Source organism: Momordica charantia, unplaced genomic scaffold, assembly GCF_013281855.1.
Source record: "Momordica charantia cultivar OHB3-1 unplaced genomic scaffold, Mcharantia_2.0 BLBB01000024.1, whole genome shotgun sequence".
Taxonomy (NCBI): domain Eukaryota; kingdom Viridiplantae; phylum Streptophyta; class Magnoliopsida; order Cucurbitales; family Cucurbitaceae; genus Momordica; species Momordica charantia.
In genome coordinates, this window is record NW_028275180.1 from 1 (window position 1) to 21,982 (window position 21,982).

General features: G+C 34.9%; 2 long non-coding RNA genes across 4 annotated transcripts; one reads left to right on the forward strand and one right to left on the reverse strand.

The window, feature by feature from the left end:
• The first annotated feature begins 10,389 nt into the window (after nucleotides 1-10,389).
• LOC111025480 (uncharacterized) lies at nucleotides 10,390-14,321 on the forward strand. Of its 3 annotated transcripts, XR_002603543.2 has the most exons (6): nucleotides 10,391-10,702; nucleotides 11,910-11,996; nucleotides 13,116-13,265; nucleotides 13,692-13,762; nucleotides 13,879-13,972; nucleotides 14,058-14,321. It is a non-coding gene; the product is annotated as an uncharacterized LOC111025480 (long non-coding RNA). The 3 variants fall into 3 exon arrangements; XR_015787572.1 differs by having other exon boundaries at nucleotides 10,390-10,702; nucleotides 13,876-14,321; XR_015787571.1 differs by having other exon boundaries at nucleotides 10,394-10,702; nucleotides 13,879-14,321.
• A 249-nt stretch (nucleotides 14,322-14,570) lies between these two features.
• LOC148207931 (uncharacterized) lies at nucleotides 14,571-20,016 on the reverse strand. Its single transcript, XR_015787573.1, has 3 exons — nucleotides 19,835-20,016; nucleotides 15,125-19,315; nucleotides 14,571-15,002 (listed from the first exon to the last, which is right to left on the reverse strand). It is a non-coding gene; the product is annotated as an uncharacterized LOC148207931 (long non-coding RNA).
• Nucleotides 20,017-21,982: the final 1,966 nt, after the last annotated feature.

Sequence of the window (21,982 nt, forward strand, 5' to 3'; positions counted from 1 at the left end):
TTTTTCTTTCCCCATTTTTTTAAGTAAATACATCTCGCCACGTGTCGATATTTCACAGGTCCACTTAGTTGATTTAGCCGCCACATCTTCCTCTCGGTGTTTTCTTTCAATTTGTTTTTGTCTAATTTCTTCATTTGAGCTCCGATTTGGGTGATTCAAATGTCATTGGAATCGCTGTTTCGAGCTCTACGCTGTGGATACTTAAAAAATACTAAAATTGTCAAATAATATAATTAAGTTTGTTATCGTCAAAACATTAATTAATTAATTAATTAAAATTAATTAATTTGAGATTAAGGGCCAAAAAGCCAACACATTTCTCCATGGTGATCTTCAAGAAGAAGTGTATATGGAGCAACCACCAGGTTTTGTTGCTCAGGGGGAGAATGGAAAGGTATGTCGTCTTCGTAAATCCTTATATGGGTTGAAACAAAGTCCGCGAGTATGGTTTGGAAAATTCAGTCATGTGATTGAGGACTTTGGAATGAAGAAGAGTAAGTCAGACCATTCTGTCTTTTAAACAATCTGAGTCTAGTGTTATCTTAATAGTTGTATATATTGATGATATTGTGATTACTGGTAATGATTCATCAGGCATCCTTTCACTCAAAACCTTTCTTCATAGTCAATTTCATACTAAGGATTTGGGAGTGTTGAAATACTTCTTAGTAATTGAGGTAATAAGGAGCAATAAGGGGATTCTCTTGTCATAGAGAAAATATGTACTTGACCTGTTAGTGAAACATGAAAGTTAGGTGTTAAGTCATGTAGTACCCCAATGATACCTAATTACAACTTACAAAGGAAGGGGAGTTGTTGAAAGATCTTGAGAAGTATATGAGGTTAATAGGGAAGCTGAATTACCTTACAGTTACGAGGCCAGATATAACTTATCAATCAGTATTATGAGTCGGTTTATGAGTTCTCGTACGACTGACCATGGGCCACATTGGAATATTCTATGTTATTTGAAAGGTGCTCCTAGACGTGGTTTGTTATATAAAGATCATAGTCATCTTAATATCGAATGTTTTTCAGATGCTGATTGGGCAGGCTCTAAGGAAGATAGAAGATCAACCTCAGGATATTGAGTATTTGTTGAAGGTAATTTAGTTTCTGGAAAAGTAAGAAACAAAATGTGGGTGTCGCGTTCGAGTGCTGAATCAGAATATAGAGCTATGACACAGTCGGTGTGTGAATTAGTATGGATATATCGCTTTTGACTTAATTGGGATTTGACATCGCCACTCCAATGAAAATTTGTTGTGATTATCAAGCAACTCTCCATATTGTATCTAATCCAGTATTTCATGAATAACCAAACACATTGAAGTTGATTGTTATTAGTACGTGAGAAAATACAGCAAAGATTGGTGGCTACAGGATATGTGAAGACATGAAAGCAGTTAGGATATATCTTTACTAAAGCATTGAATGAAGCATGATATATTGCCTCTCTAACAATCTGGACATGATTAACATATATGCACCAATTTGAGGGGGAGTGTTAGAGTACGTATATATTAGTATATTTTATTCTCTTGTATTAATATGTATTAATATGTCTTTTGCCTTCTTCTTGTAGGATTAAGTCAACCTTGTATATTTGTCTATATATATAGACTTTAATAATGAGAATAAGTAACATTTGGATTCTCTCAAACCTTAGTGTTATAAGCTTTGAAATAGGGGGCAGCTGAATTTGGGCGAAATCTAGGTTCAAATCTCAGAAATTGAGACAACGTCATGGCGCTGTGTCCTTGGGAACTCGTACTGTGCCTAGCACTGTATCACCTTTACATGCGCCATGGCGCTTCCACGCATCTTCCATGTGACTTTTCTTTTTTTTTTCCTAAAAAAAAGAAATAAAAAAAAATTAGTAAAGACACAAAAGATAGTTTAAAAATAAATAAATAAAGTAATGAAAACAAAAATAAACTCAGAGGAAGAAATGTTTGAGTTGCCTCCCAAAAAGCGCTTTATTTAACGCCTGTAGCTAGATGGGCTCCGATTAATCAATTTGGCTCATCCAAATGAATCTTGTCAAAACCTCTATGTTCCATGCAAAAGTAGTGTTAAGTCGTTGGCCATTGACTTTGAAAATTGTCCATCTCTTGCTTGTAATTCAATGGCGCCATGTGGTAAAACTGACTTTATGGTAAAAGGACATAACCATCGAGATTTTAGTTTGTCAGGAAATAAATGTAAGCGAGAATTAAATAGAAGAACTTGTTCCTCGGTCTCAAAAGATCTATTCTGAATCATTTTATCATGCCATTTTGTTGTTCGGCTTTATAGAGCTTGACATTTTCGTAAACCTGGCCAACAAAATTCATCCATCTCATTAAGTGCAAAAGACGTTGTTCCCCAACTTTTTGAAGATCAAAATTCAGTTTCTTGATGATCCATAAGCTTTGTGTTCCAATTCCATTGGAAGGTGACAACCTTTTCCAAACACCAATCGGTATGGTGGCATACCAATCGGTGTTTTGAAAGCTGTTCTATAAGCCCACAATGCATCATCAACTTCAATGCCAGTCCTTTCTATTTGTTTTAACTGCCTTCTCCAGAATCTGCTTTATTTCCATGTTAGACATTTTAGCTTGACCATTAGTTTGAGGATGATAGGCTAAAGAAATTTTATTTAACTTCATACCTAGTGAGCATCGAATTAAACAATTTATTACAAAAAGTGTGAACCTTCATGACTAATAATTGTGCGTGGAGTGCCAAATCTAGTAAAAATATGTCTATTCAAAAACTGTAACACAACACATGCATCATTTTTTTTCATCGCCACTGCTTCAACCCATTTAGAAACATAATCAACAGCCAATAAAATAAAGATATCCATGTGAGGAAGGAAAGGGACCCATGATATCTATACCCCAAACATCAAATAATTCTACCTATAAAATAAATGTTAAGGGCATCTCGTGACGTCAATAAATATTATCTATCCTCTGGCACCTGTCACAAGTATTTGCAAAAGTATAACAATCCTTAAAGATGGTAGGCCAGTTAAAAACTTATTGCAATACCTTAGCAGCAGTACAAGTAGGTCAAAAGTCACCGCCATAAAGTGACGAGTGACATTCATGCAAAATTTTATTAATTTCCTCAATTGGAACGCACCTTCTAATGATTTCGTCAGAAAATTTTTTTGAAAAGCAAAGGTTCATCCCACAGGTGATGTACATCATGTAGGAATTTTTTCCTTTGATGAGAATTGATTAGATCTGGTGGTAGTACTCCTTTTGCAAGAAAATTAACAAAGTTAGCAAACCTTAACAAAGTTAGCAAACCAAGGAATACTAGACTCTCTTGATACAATTTGATTACAATTTCTGATCAGGAAAGTCTCTATAATGGGAAATGTTTTGGGATTGTCTTGTTCAATCCTCGACTGGTGATCAGCTACCACATTTTGACAATCCCCTATCCTTAATCTCAAAATCAAACTCCTGCAAAAGAAGAATCCATCAAATTAGGCGAGGTTTGCATCCTTCTTATTAAATAAATAAAGAGTTGCGTGTGTGGTCAGTATGCACAATTACTTGAGTGCATATGACCGAAATTATCAAATGCAAAACGATAGCTAAAACCTCTTTTCTATGGTAGTATAATTCTGTTGTGCACTGTCAAGTGTCCTGCTTGCATAATAAATTGCTCTGAATAATTTATCTCATCTCTGACCCAATATTCACTGCATAGTCACTAGCATCACATATAATTTCAAAATGCTAACTTCAATCAGGAAACTACAATAATAGGTGCAGAAGTCAGTTCTCATTTAACATATTAAATGCTAGCAGACAAATCATCAGAAAAGAGAAAGGGAGCATCTTTTTCAAGAACGTTACATAAAGGTTTTACAATTTTCGAAAAATCTTTAATAAAACGCTTGTAAAAACCAGATGTCCCAAAAAACTTCTAACTCCCTTCACATTTGTCGGGGGATAAAGTTGTTCATTTGCTGAGATTTTGCCCTATCAACTTCTAATCACTTCTTAGAAATCTTATGCCCCAAAACTATACCTCTGTGACGATAAATAAAATGACATTTTTTCCAATTAAGAACAAGGTTAGTTTCTTGACAATGTTGCAAAACAAGAGAAAGATTATGGAGGAAAATGTCAAATGTAGAACCAAAAACATAAAAATCATCCATAATAAACCTCCATGATATCTTCAACCATATCAGCAAGAGAAAGATTATGGAGGCAAATGTCAAATGAAGAACCAAAAAAATAAAAATCATCCATAATAACCTCCATGATATCTTCAACCATATCAGCAAAGATAGCGCTGGAAAGTAGCAGGGACGTTGCACAACCCAAATGGCATTCACCAGAAAGCAAAGGTACCATAGGGGCATGTGAATGTCGTCTTCTCTTTGTCATCAGAGCAATTGCGATCTGATTATAACTTAAATAACATCAAGGAAACAATAGTAAGGATAACCTGCTAATCTATCGAGCATTTGATCAATAAAAGGAAGAGAGAAGTGATATTCTCTAGTGGCCTTATTTAATTTTCTGTAATCAATGCACACTCGCCACCCAATTACTGTCCTTGTAGATATGAATTTATTTTTGTCATTTTTTATTATTGTCATCCCTTCTTTCTTTGGCACAACCTGTATAGGACTCACCCAAGAACTATTAGATATATAGCATAAATAATCTCTGCATTAACGAGTTTCAAAACTTCAACTTTTTACACTCTTCATGTCTGGATTAATCGCCTCTGATGCTCAACTAATGGTCGATAAGTGTCCTTCATTAAATATCTATGCATAACTATCGAAGGACTAATACCTTTTATATCAGTAATGGACCACCCTAAAGCAGATTTGTGAGTGCGCAAAATTCTCAACAATTTTCCTCTTCTACTTGGCTCAAAGAAGAAGACATAATAACAGGAAAAGTAGAAGGCCACTAAGAAAAGCATACCGAAGATGAGCAGGTCATTGTTTCAATTAAGTTTAGGAGCTTTTTCATAGTTCATCAGTAATGGACCACCTAAAGCAGATTTGTGAGTGCGCAAAATTCTCAACAATTTTTCCTCTTCTACTTGGCTCAAAGAAGCAGACATAATAACAGGAAAAGTAGAAGGCCCACTAAGAAAAGCACCGAGATAGCAGCAAGACAAGCAACGAAGAGAGCGTAATTTCAATTCAGTTTAAGAGCTTTTTCACAGGTTCATCAATTTTTTCATTATGTTCCATTACATCAACTCTAACATTCCTATGATCAATAATGAGTAATTGATTCAAAGCATCATTATAGAAAGAAACATCTTGATCTAATTTCCCTAATTTCTCAATATCATAATCAAGCATGCATTTTTCAAGGGGATCAACTATTGACACAAAAGCTTTAATTCAGCCACAGTTGTCAACTACATCTATCCTATGGCATGTACTAACCTCCTTGCAAATTTCATAAATCGAGACATGACAAACACAGCTTTCTCATCATTCACTCCCAAAGTTAACTTACCCAAATGCACATTTATCATAGCAAGACCCATAACAAGGGAAGGTCGTCCCAAAATTATGAGAATCTTTAACTCTTCTTCCATGTCCAAGACTATAAAATCTGCAGGGAAAATAAATTTGTCAACTTTGACTAGATCATCTTCAAAAAAACCCCTAGGATATGTGATAGATCTGTTAGCTAGTTGCAAAGAGATTGTAGTTGTTTGCAACTCTCCAAGACAAAGTTTTATGAAGACAGACAAATGTATCAAATTTATATTGGCCACCAAGATCATATAAAGCCTTATCAAATGAAGAACTACCAATAGTACAAGGAATAGTAAAACTCCCTAGATCTTTCCATTTTTGTGGTAGCTTCCTCTGAAGGATTGCATTACACCCCTCAGTGAAATTTCATAAGCCTTAAGCTTCCTTTTTCCAGTTGTAATATCCTTCAAAACCTCACATAATTTGGCATTTCTTCCTGCGCATCTGCAAAAGAGATATTGTTGGGACTTTCTCAACCTTCAAAAGATAAGAGACACCTGCAAGCGTACACAGTCACAAGTAATACTTAGGAGTAATCCAAGGTCGAGTCCTCAGGGACTTGTGTTTTCAAAACAGTTTTAAAGAAGTGAATGTTTTAAATGCAATTATGGTTTACGAAGAAAATATTAATGAAATGTTGTTGTTTGAGGGTTTTAAATATCAAGCAATTTAATAAAACACAACATCTTTTATTCCTACCTTAGTTTTGATGGAAAACATGGAAACACACTGTGGGACAAATGCACCAGCCACTATTTGGCTAAATCTTGGGATATGAGTTCTACTCTTTCACGAACCGCTTTGGTTACTGCAAAGGCTAAGGTAACCTACAATCATATTTCTATATGTGATTACAATCCTAGAAAGTAATTATCAACTCATTTTCATCTATGGATCAGAGGGCTTATTTCTAGGATCGTGTTTTATGCGCTTATGTCTAAATCACATCCCATATTGGTTTCCTGTTATTTTACCTAACCCACCCTTATTAGAGTTGGGCTTTAGTGTATAAATCGATTCCCCAGTGGCCAAATGGAAAAAAACGTAAAGAGAAGTTTTTAGAAACCAACCCAAGTTTGCGCCAGGCCCATCTGGTCAAATCTCGAGCTTGTTCGAAAATCAAATCATTTGACTAAGACATTCTATAGAGAGGTCGATAAATAACTTAGTGTATAATAAAGGAAAGAAAACACACAAGAACATAAAAAAAAGGGAAAAAAAAATTCCATTGAATTAAATGAATAATAATGGCGTACAAGGCGTTCTAGCTTGACCTCTTCTCTTCGAGTGCGAGAGGAGTGTAAACTCGCTTATGTACTTTAAGAATGGAATAAATGAAGAACGAAAGTACAAACTTGAATTAAATGCAATACGATAAGTAAAAGAGTGAAAATACAAGAAACGAATAATTAAAACATAATTCTAAAGCCTATGAACGTACTCTACCGCTAAGAACAAATGAAAGGAAGATGAAAACGAGATAGAAATGGATGATTTGCTGCTGGACAAGTGGCTTTTTTTATAGGTCCTCAAGTTGGTTGAACTTCCCACCATTTTAGCTGGAAATTTGTTTAGATTCTCTAAACAAACCCTCTTGACTTGGACTCACGGTTTTGGCTTGATTCAAACATATTGGAAATGACTCCCTTGCCCTTCATTAAGTGAAATGCACGTTTTGGAGAAGTTGACCACCCTGGCACAATTCCTTCAAAATAGTTTTATGTGATTTTCTTCAAACTTTGACCGGGTTTTTTCTCACATTTTTCCTGAAGTATCATATATTGCAAATTATCCAGAAATGTTATATGCATGTTCTACTTTAAGAATATGTAAACCTTTTGAGCTAATAATGATGTGAAAGGGTTCATTTTTATAGTCAAACAGGCCTACCGACACACATTTATGCAGTAAAAAATCAACCCTAACATACCCCCAAACTTAGCCATTCCCTTATCCTCAAGCAAAAAAACACAACAATAGATCTAAACAATCAACATGCTAGAAAAATGAATGAGCAACAATCCAACTATTCTAAGTAAATGAATCATATTCGTCTAAGGAAGAACTCCACAAGCTAAACCTCTTAACTTTAACCTAAAGCCAACATATAATAAACCATCATTTGTTTTGAAAATAAAAATGATTCTAAATCCCCTTCTTTTCTAAAACACAAAACTTTTTACAAAACCAAGGAATATGCACATTACCGTTTTGATTCAAAAGTTTTACATCAAAAAGACATGTGGACTGGCTATTAGCTCCTGAGGTTTTCCATACACTAAAATCGATTTCCAACCACAGTCACTCATACAAACTTAATATGTAGGCTACTACCTTCCAAGATGCTAACGCTACCCATTTAAAGATAAATGAATGTCTATAGTTGGACCCGCGAAAAAGTAAGTGCATTTTCTTGTCGCTCATGTTTCTTACCACTCTTGTCTTTCTCTCACTTTTTTTTTCTTTTATTTTCCCCACTCTTATTTTCTCTCAATACTCTTTTTTTTTTTTTACTTCTTTTGAAATCTTTTTTCATACTTTTTTTTTAATAAGACTCTTTTTTATAGCTCGCAATTTCTTTTTGACTCTTTTTTGAAATGTAAAAAGCATTTTCTTTCTAAAACAAAAAGACACATACTATCCCCCAAACTTAAGGGAAACAATGTCCTCACTAGGGAAAGAAATTTTGAGAGATGCAAAAATTTGGCACAAAAAGGACATGGAATTCCAAAGCAATGAAAAAATTTAAGTTTTAAAACAAAAAGCAGCAGAACACATGTTTATAATCAAAACGAAAAGTGGAAAATGACTTATGGCTTGATCATAAAACTAGGAATTCTAACTTATTCATGCCTTTAAGTATCTTCATTGACATGATACAAAAACAAAGAACAAAAGAAATCTTTTCATTAATAAGATGAACATGCTGAGAGTTTAGAAAAGATGTCATTAAATAAGCTGAGGACAAACTCATAGCTAGAATAAGGAAGCATGCAAAGTTTGAACTTAATACGATATGCAGAAACATAACCAATATTCCTTACTAACAACACAACATCCCAAAAAACTATCCTAAAACCAAAACTAACCTAAATAACCTAACAAGCAAACTAAAAGCACAAAAACAACTTAAACAAACTAACATACAAGATCAAGATCCAAAACATCTAGTATCAAATCAAAGAGAGAGATATTCCCCTAATCATCATCCGAAAAATCACCGCTGGTAGGTCGTGAAGAATAAGGCAAGTCGACCTTGAGCTCATTGGGAAGAGAAGGTGCACCATCACCAGATAGCTCCTTGAGAAACTCACACCTGGTGTGTTGAGTAACTAAGAGCAGATCATATTTGCGCCTTAACTCATTGTATGGTTCTCTCGTAACCACACCTCGGGTCTCGGGATCCGTGACAGTAGTGGGATAATCTTTCTCACGAACAATTGAGTATCCCCGAACTCTTCTTATGGATGTGGGGCTTCTTAGACATCAATACATCCTCATCATCGGCCTCCACTCCTACTTGCAAATATAATTCTGTTATTAGTCCAAGAAAAACAAGTGGACCTACCATTTTCTCCGACCAACTCTGAATCTCGTTTCTCATGAGTTCGCCAAAATTTAACTCAATGCCCTTCATCAAAATGTAGATCATCATCACTCTATTGCGCTTGAAGGAGGCATCATGGGAAGTGGGGATCAACCGATTCTTCACCACATACGTCCAGACCCTTGTTCATTGATATCAATGGGTGTTAGGGAAAACTTCTCATTGTCGAGACGGTTCATGACTTGTATGGCCTACAGATGAGCTTACGTGCCTCCTCCAATTGTTAGTCCATCGAATGCACCAAAACTTCATTACCTACTTAATCAAATACATCCGACAATCCATATTGAGTATTAATAATCGAATGAGAAAATCTTACCACTTTACCCCTTACTCTAACGGCATCTCCTCGGTCTGGGTGGATAGCAGCATAAAATTCTTTCACTAAGGCCTCTGACACACGCGTAGGTGGGGCAAACAACATCTCCCAACCATTCTCCACAAGCCATGGCTTGACATATTCTGGTATAGACTCTGGCCCATCATCAAACCCTTTTCAACTAAGATACCACCGGCTGTGAAGTTGGGTTTTTCCACTTTCAACCTCACCCTTTTGACTTTTGATGGTTGTGGCTCGGTAGTAGTGGACCCATCTTCATTGGCCTCTTCAAGATGCAATTCTACCTCTCCAAGCAACCTAAGACTCTTGGCTTTTTTAGATGGACCAGCCTCAACTTCTTTTTGCACGGCCAAACGTGCTACAGCAGCTCGGGTGCGAGGTCTCGAAATTGCATCAGGCGCAATTTGGGTTAGAGTTTTCTTTTTCTTTGCTTTCTTCACCACTTCGGCCAAGCACACCTCTTCCTCTCAGTTCTCTACAACAACAACAAAGTTTGGGTCAGAAACATTCAAACTCGAAAAAGAAGGGATCTTACCTTTTGAAGAAGAGGAAGATTATTCCTCCATGGGTTCATTTGGGACATCCTTAGGGTCGGATGCTTCTTTTTGCACTTGAATAGGGGTCTCCTATTCATCTTGTTGTGACTCATGCACTAGAGTACGTATTCGCACTTCAAACTAGGAGATATCGTTGTTTTCTTCTTCTTCCTCACACTCTTACCACTACAACAAATCTGGCTTTTAATGTCAGTCAAAAATAAAAACACGGAGGAAACAATAATGGATGGCGAAAACAATGACGGAAGGAGGAAAAATGCGCTTAAATTTTAAAAGGGAAAAAATTTAGCTTTCAATGATCATTTAAAACCGACATTGTTTTAACAATTTTAATTTCAGTTATTGATCGACATTGAAAGTGCTCTTAAAATTTTCGCCAAAAAAGCGGGATTTCCATATTTTCATTACCGCTTAAATTTTTTGGATTCCGCATTTCTCTAGGTCTTCCCATCATCATTTCTCAACTTTGTATTTCTTTCTACCCTTATTTCTTTCTTGTGCAACCCACTCCACCTCGCAAAGTACTTTTAAGATGCTTGTTCTATCTCAATCCTTATCGATCACCAATTGTCATTCCCTATTGATCGAAATAAACAAATTAAAAGACCTGCTGCTTGGTGCTTCATCTCCTTCTAATTCGAGTTTCGACGAAGTATAGCTTTTGCGAGGTATTGTTGTTTCCTCCCTCCAAATTTCTAAATTAGGTCAAAATTGGGGAAACTCATGACACCGATGGGGCTTCTATCTCATGAATGTATTTATTCTATCTTCACTTTCCTAAGACTTCACTAGGTCTAATTTTGTTTTCAAGAAGTTTATGATACCATTGATTTGTCATTCTAATAATTACAGTATTCTTTTTTGCTTGCGTTTACTTGTGGCATGGTTTTCTCATATGTTCTCTAGCTAATACTGTTGTTATGTAAAAATTTTAGTTTCTCCTTACATTAAAGCATTTTAGTTTCCCCTTCCATTATGTGATTTCAGTGGAAGCATGGAGGAAATGAAGGTGTTATTCCATCAAAAAATATTTATCAATTGCTTTGTTGTCATCTACCATGCAGGTGTTAGTCTTATAATCTCAGTTCATTAACATTCCTAAAATCATGGTAAAATCTGTTATTTAAAAAGACAACTTAGCTGATTTGATTTGATAGATTTTCTCTTGTCGTTTATTCACAACGTATTGATCAATTATAGGAATATACTGTAATTTCAATATGAATTTCCTTAATCCAAGGTATTCTCCCCTGTTTTTTACTTATGTGACCATTCATTGCTGCCCTTACCTTTTTTTCTTTCTTCTCCATGCTATTGTATCTAGTAGTGTAAGAATAAGCCTATAAGCCTATAGTTTTAGCCTATAATTTTGACCTTTTTTTTAAGTATAATTTTGACCCAGTTGATAATTAGACAGTTTTAGGGAATTTTTATTTGCGCCATTAATTTTAATAATTAATTTAGTTGTGAAATTTTGTTATATATATATATATATATAAATACCCGTCAGGTCCAAAATTAAATTAGCATGGCCACACACACCTACAACTCAAGCTCAAGACTACTGTTATCTCATTCAGCTTATAACAACAATCACTTGAGGGTGCATGTCTTAAGTGAGGAGAAGATTTAAGTTGTAATTCTATAATATAAGTATTTACATGGCCCATGGGAGAAAGTGTAGATAATGACTACTCACATGGTTCTTCTGAATTTTCAGCTACCAAATAGTTGGACACATATGACTGTAAATTTATGTCAAATATTTTTTGCTTGAATGTACAATAAAATGGATCGTGCTAAGAACCTCTTTTGTGTTGAATTTATCTTATTCATTAAATTAGAATACTTATTGAACATTTCTTTATATTGTAGGTTTATGGTTCCTTGCCTTTCCTATCAAGCTTTGTTCAATAAATCATGTGACTTTTCCAACCTATGCAAAACTTGCATTTTGACGTGGTAAGCTTCCACATTCTTTTAATTCTTGAGTTTTCCTTTTTTATTTCCTAATTATTATGTCATTCTATGCGAATTAGTTACTGAGTTGTGTAATTAGAGTGTCCACCAAAAAAAAAATGAAGAATTTTATAAGTAAATATTGATTAGTGTATGATAGTAAAAAATTAGCAGATTTCATTGTTGAGTTGAAGAACAATCAATAGTTTGAATGGGGCAAGCTAAAAGGCCTACCACACCCCTTATGACATCTTTCAAAGGACATAGAAGGCAATGTACATCTTCGCTTAAGATACATAGAGGGATGGTACATGAGAGGAAGGGTAGTCGTGGTAGGCTTTCAACTCTTATGCTAGTAATGAAGATGAATTTTCATTGTCCGATAATCTTTTTAACTACTAGCTTCCTCCAGTTTTACAGGGTTGTGTACTTATATTCTTACAGCTACTTGAATAATATAACTTTTAACTATTTAATGCAAGATGAAGTTGTTATTACTCTTTATTTGAGTGTTTCGCAAAAATTTGGGAATTCACTTCTATAATAACTTGATATTCTTTGATGCATGTTTGCACTCTTTTGCTTCAATTCCATTTGATCGTTTCTTTGCATCGTTTCTTCAATTGTAACAGCTTCTTTCGAATTTAATAGGAATATATCATATGTATTTTACATATGTTGGAAGGCCTGCATTGGTCATCCAAGTAAGGTAAGAAAGGAGTGAAATATCATTAATGTAAAAGAAAGCTAGAAGAATAGGATGTCTTTTTCAGTATTTTTAAAAATAATAATTTTATTGCTTTCTTTCTTGCAAGATCGAACATATAGTATGAGATTCTTGTGGTTTTGCGTGATCTCATTTTTAGAATACATGTCATTCATCATATTTGTGGTTTTGTGTGTTCTTTTCCCCGGTAACTTTTATTTTTTTGTCATCTTGGCTTTAACATTTCTTCTTGGTGGGATTTCTTTCCTGAAAAATGGTGCAAAACAATTCCATCAGTACTATTTTGTGTGTTTAGCCTATAACAAATAACCTTTTCCATAGCCTTTTGTTATAGCCATTATGATAATGCAGCTGAATGTTTGTTAGAGCATTTGCTAATTCTCTAATCTATTTAGGTAATAAATCGTGTTGAAGCTTAGTGACAAAACGAAGAAACAAATTAAATCAGAAAAAGAGCATCATGCAAATTGTGAAAGAGTTTTCAGGCTCAAACACTCAAGCTTTTACTTCCACGACTTGACTAATTTTCTCCTTTATGGTTAAAGGTGAGATTTTCAAGAAATCAAATTCTATATATTCTTCGACATCTTCTCTTAACTATTTTTATTATGGATTGTGTTTTGTGAGTATATTAGTAGGTATATTTAGCATTTGTTGGTTTATTTATTTTTCCCATAAGTATATTTCAAGTGCTCTTGGTTTATAATGATTTACTTATGCTGTGAGTTATTGGCATTGATTTTATTTATGTGATTTCACATTAAATTTCGTAAGACAAACAGTAGATTATCCTAGGATTTTCTTAATTGAGTTCTCTGCATTACGTTCAAGTCATTAGTTACAAAATACGATTAATGCTTCTTATGATGTCCCTCCAAAATCATCTGATTGTTTTTTTCCTCAAATAGGATAACACATTTGACTCACGGAGTTCATATTTCCGCTGCCTTGTTTATCTTTTCTTCTTTCAGGGAACTATTTTTCTTACTTGGTACCAGCAGCTGCAATTGGAGTAATGAGATATTGTTACATGTGGTGGAAGGTAAAACCTTCTGGAAAATTTTAACTTTGCAAGACACACTATTAAGTGTTTTGTATAAACATATTTTTGTAGCTTGCCTGGGTTTGCTTATAAATTTTCTTACTACTCTCTAGCAGGGATGTTCATTTTCTGACATAATGCTTGTGACGAAGCAAAACATGGCAAATGCTGTCTCGAAACAACATGGAACATGTGCATGAAGCTTTGGCTGTAAGTGACTGGTTAGACATTGTGTAATGACCTTAAACTAAAAAGCTAGTTTAGAGTTGATCAGTATTTTAATTTTAAACCATAGTCAACAAGGAAGCATCTGACAAAGAGGTTGGAGAACTTGGATCGGAAGCTGCAGGAAGAGATCGAAACAACAAATCTCATAGCAAATAATGTAAGAACTACCTTCGAACTTTTGAGTCTCTTAATGGATATAACATTATGAGATCTTACCTCAAAGATGAAGTTCATCCAAAAACCAATTATTATTATATGAAGCATCTTATTAGATCCAATATGTACTTGTTGACTAGAATTGGTAAGGAATCATGCTAGTCTTTTTTACTTTCATGGTTATTGAGATTGAGATGAATTTCTTAGTCTTTCAAAATTTTATTTTGAAGCAAACCTCTCCCTATACAAGCCTTTGCTCTCAAATTCTTAGAGAAGAGACCATTTGTGAAAGAAATTGTATAAGTATGGATACTGTAAATGCAACATCCTTGGAAGTTTTATCTACTTGCAGATGGAGTGGTGGGGTTGTAAATTTACGAGGTTCGAATAGAATGGACATCTTTATCTTAAAAAATACCTTAACTGTGCAAAAATGAAGTCATTTTTATTGAAATATTGAAATATTATTGACATACAAACGATGACGCACAGACAATGATGTACAAACGATGACGTACATAAAATGACGGGCGACAACCACCATGGAAAATGAAAAGAAACAAGGACACTAATAAAGATGTCGATCATTTTCCGTCATGGTTATCCTTTCATATGACGGGCATTGCCCGTCATTAAAATTGTCCGTCATTGAAAAAGAAACAAGGACATGCATAGATGTCGATCAGTGACCGTCATTGTTTTCTTTTAATGACGGGCAATACCTGTCATTAAAAGTCAATTTTGTTAGTGTACTCATGGATTTCTTGAGGTAAATCTCCAAGATCTCCATCTTCTCCATCAAAATTCAGTCTTTCTTGAGCTTCCCTATCTTCCTCGAGTGGATTTTCTCATGTTGCTTCATTTAAAGCCACCAAAATTTCAGGAATTTTAAATATCTAGTCTTTTCTTGTTCTAAATCATCAAAAACTAAAGGCTTTTTAGTCAAAATAAGATCTGGAAAATTGGGAGACAAAATACCTTGTAGAGTGGTCAGTGGAATGCTCTCCAAAATTGCGTCAGGCGTAATTTGGCAATGAATTTCAACCATGGCCGAATCTGAGTACTCATATAGTTTTGTGTCGTGCTCGAAATCACCAACAACATGTTCTTAACCTTCTACACCCATAGCAACAGTAATGGAAGGAGGGGGAGGGATAGACAACTCTAAAGAATTGGAAACAGGGTTGTTTTGAGGGAAATCCAACCTATGGCGATTATTCATATCATCTAATGCTAATTGAATTTCTCCACTCAATCTTCTTGAATTATCCATAAATCTTTGCCATTTTTCATTTAGTTATGATATCTCCACTCCTCTAGTTTCTTTCTTTGTGCCGTAGGATCAAAAATTAACTTTTCATTAGAGATATAAGGGGGTTCAAGAGGGATCATATCGGGAGGAGTAGATGGGGGTAGCATCACTTTCTTCTTCACCTTCTATTTGTCGGCTTGGAGGAGGAGTCTTCCATAGATTCTCGGCACTTTTCTTAAAAACAAACGAAAAACTTCCTCAATCGTAACATAACTTGGCCGAAAATGAGAGGGGCGTGAGAGATTTTTGGGATTCTTGAAGATTTGATGAGAGATTTGAAAACAAGTTGAGGATTTTTGGGAGATGAAAAATGCAGATGAGAGAAGAGGATTAAGGTTTTTCTGTTTTTGTTTTTCATTTAAAACGTCTAGGGTTTTAACAATGGGGCCTTTTTGTTTTCAAATCGTCGAAAGCCCATTAAACGTAACCCAAAACAAGTCCACAAAAATCCTTGATTTAAATTCGAAAATCTCCATAATTTTGTTTTTCTTAAATTGCGTCTGGCGCAATTTTGAAGTGGCTAAGATCTTGATTCTGCAAAAACAAAATTTTGATTTGAAATCTACACAAAAAAGCATAAAAAAGTATAAAAATTTCGCAAAAATAAGACAAAAAATATTTTAAATAAAAATGTCCTCAACACCGACAGAGTGACTGTTCTCACTGTTTTCTCGTGGATATTTCAATAATACAAAGGTTTTGCCTCTATCAATATGCCCACCAAAGTATTTCTTCACTCGATTCCCATTTAGTTTAAAATTATTACCTTCTAAATCTCTTAAATCCACAGCTCCATATGGATAAACACGTTCAACTAGAAATGGGCAAGACCATCTAGACTTAAGCTTACCTAGAGATAATCTTAATCGAGAATTGAATAGCAATCCTGAGTTTCCAAGTTCCAAATTCTTAGCCATCATTTTCTTCATGTTATTTTTTGGTTTGTTCTTTATACATCTTAGCATTCTCATAAGAAAACTGACGAAACTCATCCAACTCATTTAACTATAGCAACCTTGCTTCACCTTGCTTATTTTCTTGATAACTTCAATCTTGTATTAAGAAATTAAAATTATTAAAACGTTCCGGACATAAAAAGGCTGAAAAGTAAACAAGCATGATAATGATATACAAACTTCCCTCCTATTGATTTTACTTTAAAGAACATTTGAGACTTTCAACTTTCACTCATTTCCTCAAGCTCACTTGATCTCTCTTCTGCTACTACTATATCGTAGTTCCGCTTCTTCAAAGCACAATATGCTTGAAAGTCCAGCTCAAGGGGTAGGTGACTTACTTCTATGCATTGGTTTTTGAAAAGTGGAATTTGAGGTGCAACGTAGAACCCTTCATCTGAACCTATCTCATCTTCTCCTATTTCTTCCTCTACTAGATCCTTGAAAAGGTTTGGTCAGCTCTCCTTTCTTTATGTATTGATTTGTCTCCAAAGAATGTCGATGGAAAGGAAAAAGTGGTTCAATATTGAGAGGTAATAGAGTTAGGTCCATTGTAACCTCATGCTCAATTACCTCTACTTGTTTTTCGGGTTCAACTTCCATATTCTTCCGTACCTCGTTTATCACTTCAAATGTTGGTGGATCATCATTGTCTACTGGGAGCTCAAGTTCGTCATATTCAAGCTCGCTCTCCATACACTGATTGTCTCACTTTGTTCTTTCATATTGTTAGGCAACGCTTCCTGTGTATTATTCCTCAACTCATTGACCATCTACTCCATTTGGATTTCACTACAAGAAACTTGGGTTTTCTTACGTTTTTTTTTCCCGATGCAGAATAAATGTCGAAGAAAATCACTTCTCCCGATGCATCTAAAAAAGTCAACCTTTTCGACAGTTTGAATAGAACGTCAGAAAAAGTTTACTTTCCCCAACGGTTTTATGAATAACGTCCGGAAAACTTTGACTATTCCCAACGGTTGTGATAAAATGTCGGAAAAAGTCGAACTTTTCTCGACATTTTCTAAAAAACGTTGGGACTAACTAAACTTTTTCTCGATTTCTAAATAAGGGAAATTTTAATTCTCCCGACGTTATTCAAAAAATGTCGGGATAGTCAACTTTCTCGGCACTTTTTAAAATTGTCAGGAAAAGTTCGAATATTTTTTTTAATTATCATTCGTCTGCCTCTTTTTCTCTCTCTTTTTATCTTTTTTTCCTGTTTTTTTCGACATTATTGAAAAAACGTAGAAAAATTTTACTTTTGGCGACGGTTTTAAAAACACTTTGAGAAAAGTTTGCTTTTCCCAATTCTTTTTGAAAACGTCGGGAAAAGTTCCAATATTTTTTTAAAAATTTCATTCGCCCGCCTCTTTTTCCCTCTCTTTTTTATCTTTTTGTCCCTCTCTTTCCGTCTGTTTTTTTTTTCGACGTTATTCAAAAAACATCGAGAAAGGTCCGTTTCCAGACGGTATTAATAAAACGTAGGAAAAGTCAACTTCTCCCGACACTTCTTGAAATCGTCAAGAAAAGCCTGATATTTTTAAAAAATTTCATTCGCCCGCCTCTTTTTCCCTGTTTTTTTCCTCTTTTTACTCCTACTTCACCCCCCCCCCCCCCTTTACTCACTTCCTCTTTCTTTTTTCCCAATCTCTCTCTTTCTCCTTCTCTTTATTTATTTTCCCCCTCTTTCTCTCTCTCTTTATTTATTTTCCCCAACTTTCTCCCTCTCTTTATTTATTTTCCCCAACTTTCTCCCTCTCTTTCTCTCTCTTTTTGAACTCCCTCCCTTAACTCTCACATATCCACGAACGGAAATGTCCATGGTGAACCCAAGCATCTCCCATGGCAAGATCCCAAGGCGGGCCTAGCGTCTCCGGTGACGGGATCCACGGTGAGTCTAACATCCCGAACGACAAGATCCACGACGAGCCTAGTATCCCGGATGGTGAGATCCACGTCCAAGGCAAGCCTAACGATGAGATCCGACAGCGTTCCATGTCCATGGCGAGATCCACGTTTTGGCAGTGAAATCCGACAAAGATCCACGTCCACGAGGGTGAGATCTGACAAAGAGACATGTCCATGGCGAGATCCACGTTCATGATGGCAAGATCCGACAAAGAACGACATCCACAGCGGCGAGATCCGACAAAGATCCACGTTCATGACGGTGAGATCAGACTAAGATGACGTCCATGACGAGATCCACTATCACGACGGCGAGATCTAGCGACGCTCGTTATTTATTTTATTCAATAAAAAACTTCTCTCGATGTTTAGAAAATGTTGTGGAAGTTCACTTCTTCAGACATTTTGAAAAAGTCGATAAAAGTCCACTTCTTTCGATGTTTTGAAAACATTGGGAAAATTCCACTTCTTCCGACATTTTGAAAATGTCGAGAAAAGTCCACTTCTCCCGAAGTTTTCGAAACGTTGGTAGAAATGGACTTTTCCCGACGTTTTCTAAAAAATGTCGAGAATGACTTCTCTCAACGCGGTTTGGACGATGATTTTCCAGATGAAAAATTTTTCGTTGGGAGAAGTAATTCAGCGTCGAGAAAAGTATTTTTTCTTGTAATGTTTGCAGCTTGTGTAATGCTTCATCATTTCTAGCCATATAATCTATCATCATCTCTTCAAGGCTATCATTTCTAGCCATATAATCTATCATCATCTCTTCAAGGCTAGAAATTCTAAATGATTGTGTTTGCTCTGGCATCCATGGTTGTTCACACTCTTGTTACTCTTGTTGAGGTTGTGACAGGAATTCTAGTGGAAATACATGCTCATACGAATGAAATATAGTTTATGCTCTCCCCACAAGAAATTTGAATGATCCCTCCAATCTTGGTTGTATAAAATTGAATGAGTTGAAATCTTGTTGGTTCCCTTGCTGACCTAGATAATAAAAAATTGAAGCCTTAGATGGACAATATTCAAATGAATGTTGACCATCATCGCAACATAGACAACAAAATTGATTAGCAGGAGCTATGTATGTGCATGTTACTTCCCATGTCTAGATTATACATCATTTGCACATGATCCATTTCAAACACTCCTACTGGTAGAGGTGTTTATGGGTTGGGTTGGATCGAGTTAAGGGACTTTTTTGGACCAACTCGAATTTTCAGGTTGGTTAGTTTGTGAACCCGATAGAACCGAATTTGATAACCAACCCAACCCAACCCTATATTTTTCGGGTTAGGTTCTCGAGTTCCAACAAGAGTTGTAACGGAAAAAATCGCAACAGTAACATAGGGGGGAAAATTATTGAAGGATTGAAAACCTAGATGAAACGACAGCAAAAGAAACGTGAAAATCGCACCAAATTTTGTGAGTTTAGGGGACTGATCTCTCAAAACAACAAAAGTAATGGTTAAAAACAAAATAGAAACAGAGAGATAGGAGAAGTACCTGTAGCGTTCACGAAGGGGAAGCAAATAGGCCGAAGGAGAGAGATGAGTGAGATTGAGAGAGGTGAGAAGAGGAAGAGGGAGATTGAGAGAGACAGGGGAGGGAGATGGGAGGGAGGGAGGCGCATGGGGGATGGGGGGAGTGGGAGGGAGGGAGGCGCATGGGGGATGGGGGATGGGGGGAGAAGGAGTCGGCTAAAGTAAAAGAAACCCTAGTTTTTGTTACATATATATTGTTTTTTTTTTTAATTTAATGTTCAGTTCGGTTTGGGTTGAATTGATCAAATTGGTCTAACCTATGAACCAAACCGAATTTTCGATTCTAAACAAAATCAACCCAAGCCAAACTGAAAAAATTCATAACCCAACCCAACCCTTTCAAATTAGGTTAGGTTGGTCGGGTCACTGGGTTTTTTTAACACCCCTACCCATTGGTTTCTTGGCTCAATACAAGTAACCTCTCATTCTTTTTCATCTTTTTTTTTTAAATTTTTTTTTAAAGTTTTAATTTTTTTTTCTCATTGTGAAATAGAAGGGGGAGATAAGAGGTGGTTTTTTTTAATATTGTTAATTTTGAAATTCATTTTCAAAAGAATACTACCCTCAAACTTATTCTACTAATAAAACTTCAATAAATCATCTGCTACTAGATCGTCTCTACATACGTGTCGTAGCCGATTACCATACATGGCACAACATATCATCTCTAAACCGTGCATTTTGGTTCGTAACAATTTTTTTTAAACCTAATTTTTGTGCTTGAAGTATGTGGTTGAATTGGGATTGGATTATTATGTCATCAAATGGTAAATGATTAGGACAAAGTTTTAAAATTATGTAGTTTTAAAAATAAATTACAAAAATAAAGGTAGTTTAAAAATAACTACAAAATAAATGTAATTTAAATAAATAAAATCAAATATAGGTTAGGTTTTCAAAACTATTGACAAAAATAGGTTAGGTCAAAATAAAAGTCAAAACTCGCATACAATGTCTGGGATTTCTATGCAAACGTGTATATTTAACGTGGCAAGTGACTAGGCAGAAGTTGCGTACATTGTACGCGACTTTTTGTACGCAACTTCCCCTTATTTATTTATTTATTTTATTTTATTCATATTTTAATTTATATATTGTTATTTTATTAATATTACGAAATTTAATTAAGATGTGATTAAATTTTTTATTTTTTTTTGTTATTATATTTTAAATTTTGATTAAAATGTTAAAGTCTGAAAGTTTAAAATTAGATCAAAACCAATTCGATGATTAAAATGTCATTAAGCTTTTTGTGCTTCATCTTCGTATGTTCTATAATAACATTTAAATTTAATATAAATTAAATCGATAAAAAAATATTAAATTAATAAAAAGATAAAAGTCAAGGTATAAACTACATGAATTTGGGGTATGGATAATTAGGGTTTTGTTTGTTTTATAATTATTTTGTTTTAAATTATTGCATAAGATGTCCATCATGTTATAGCTAATTCATAATCTATTTTTCGAATATGGAGAAAATTCATATTATACAATTTAGTCTTCTTAAATTGTGATTTTTTAAAATAAAATTTAAAATAAATAAATAAATAAAAAGAAGAAAAGGATATTGATGGGAAGTGGGGCTGCCACTTCTAAATTAAAAAAAATATATATATTAAAAAAAAAAAGAAAGAACAAAGGAAGTGCCTGATTTCAAAATTCAATATAATAAAAGATAATAAAAGAGGGAAAACAAACAAAGGAAACTTCCAAATAAAAAAAAAAAATCCAAACTGGAGTGGCTGCACTTCCAAATTCTGGAAAAAACAAAAGGGAGTCGCAGCCAAACTCAAAATAAAAAAAAAACAAAAAAAAGAACAAAAGACCCGTTAGCAAAGCCATGGTTCTAGTGGAACCACATCAGGGAGCAGTCGCAGTCAATGGCTGCAACTTTAGTGAAATCGCGGTCAATGACCGCGATTTCGCCATTAATCGCGACCAACGACTGCGACTTTAGTCAAATCGCAGGCCACCCCTGCGATTTATGTACCGTATTTATGTAATTACTTTGAAACCTACCATAGTTTTGTCATTTGTTTTTAAAAAATAATTATTTAAGAAAAAAATCCAAATGATTATATTACAAATTATTTATTTGGAAAACATG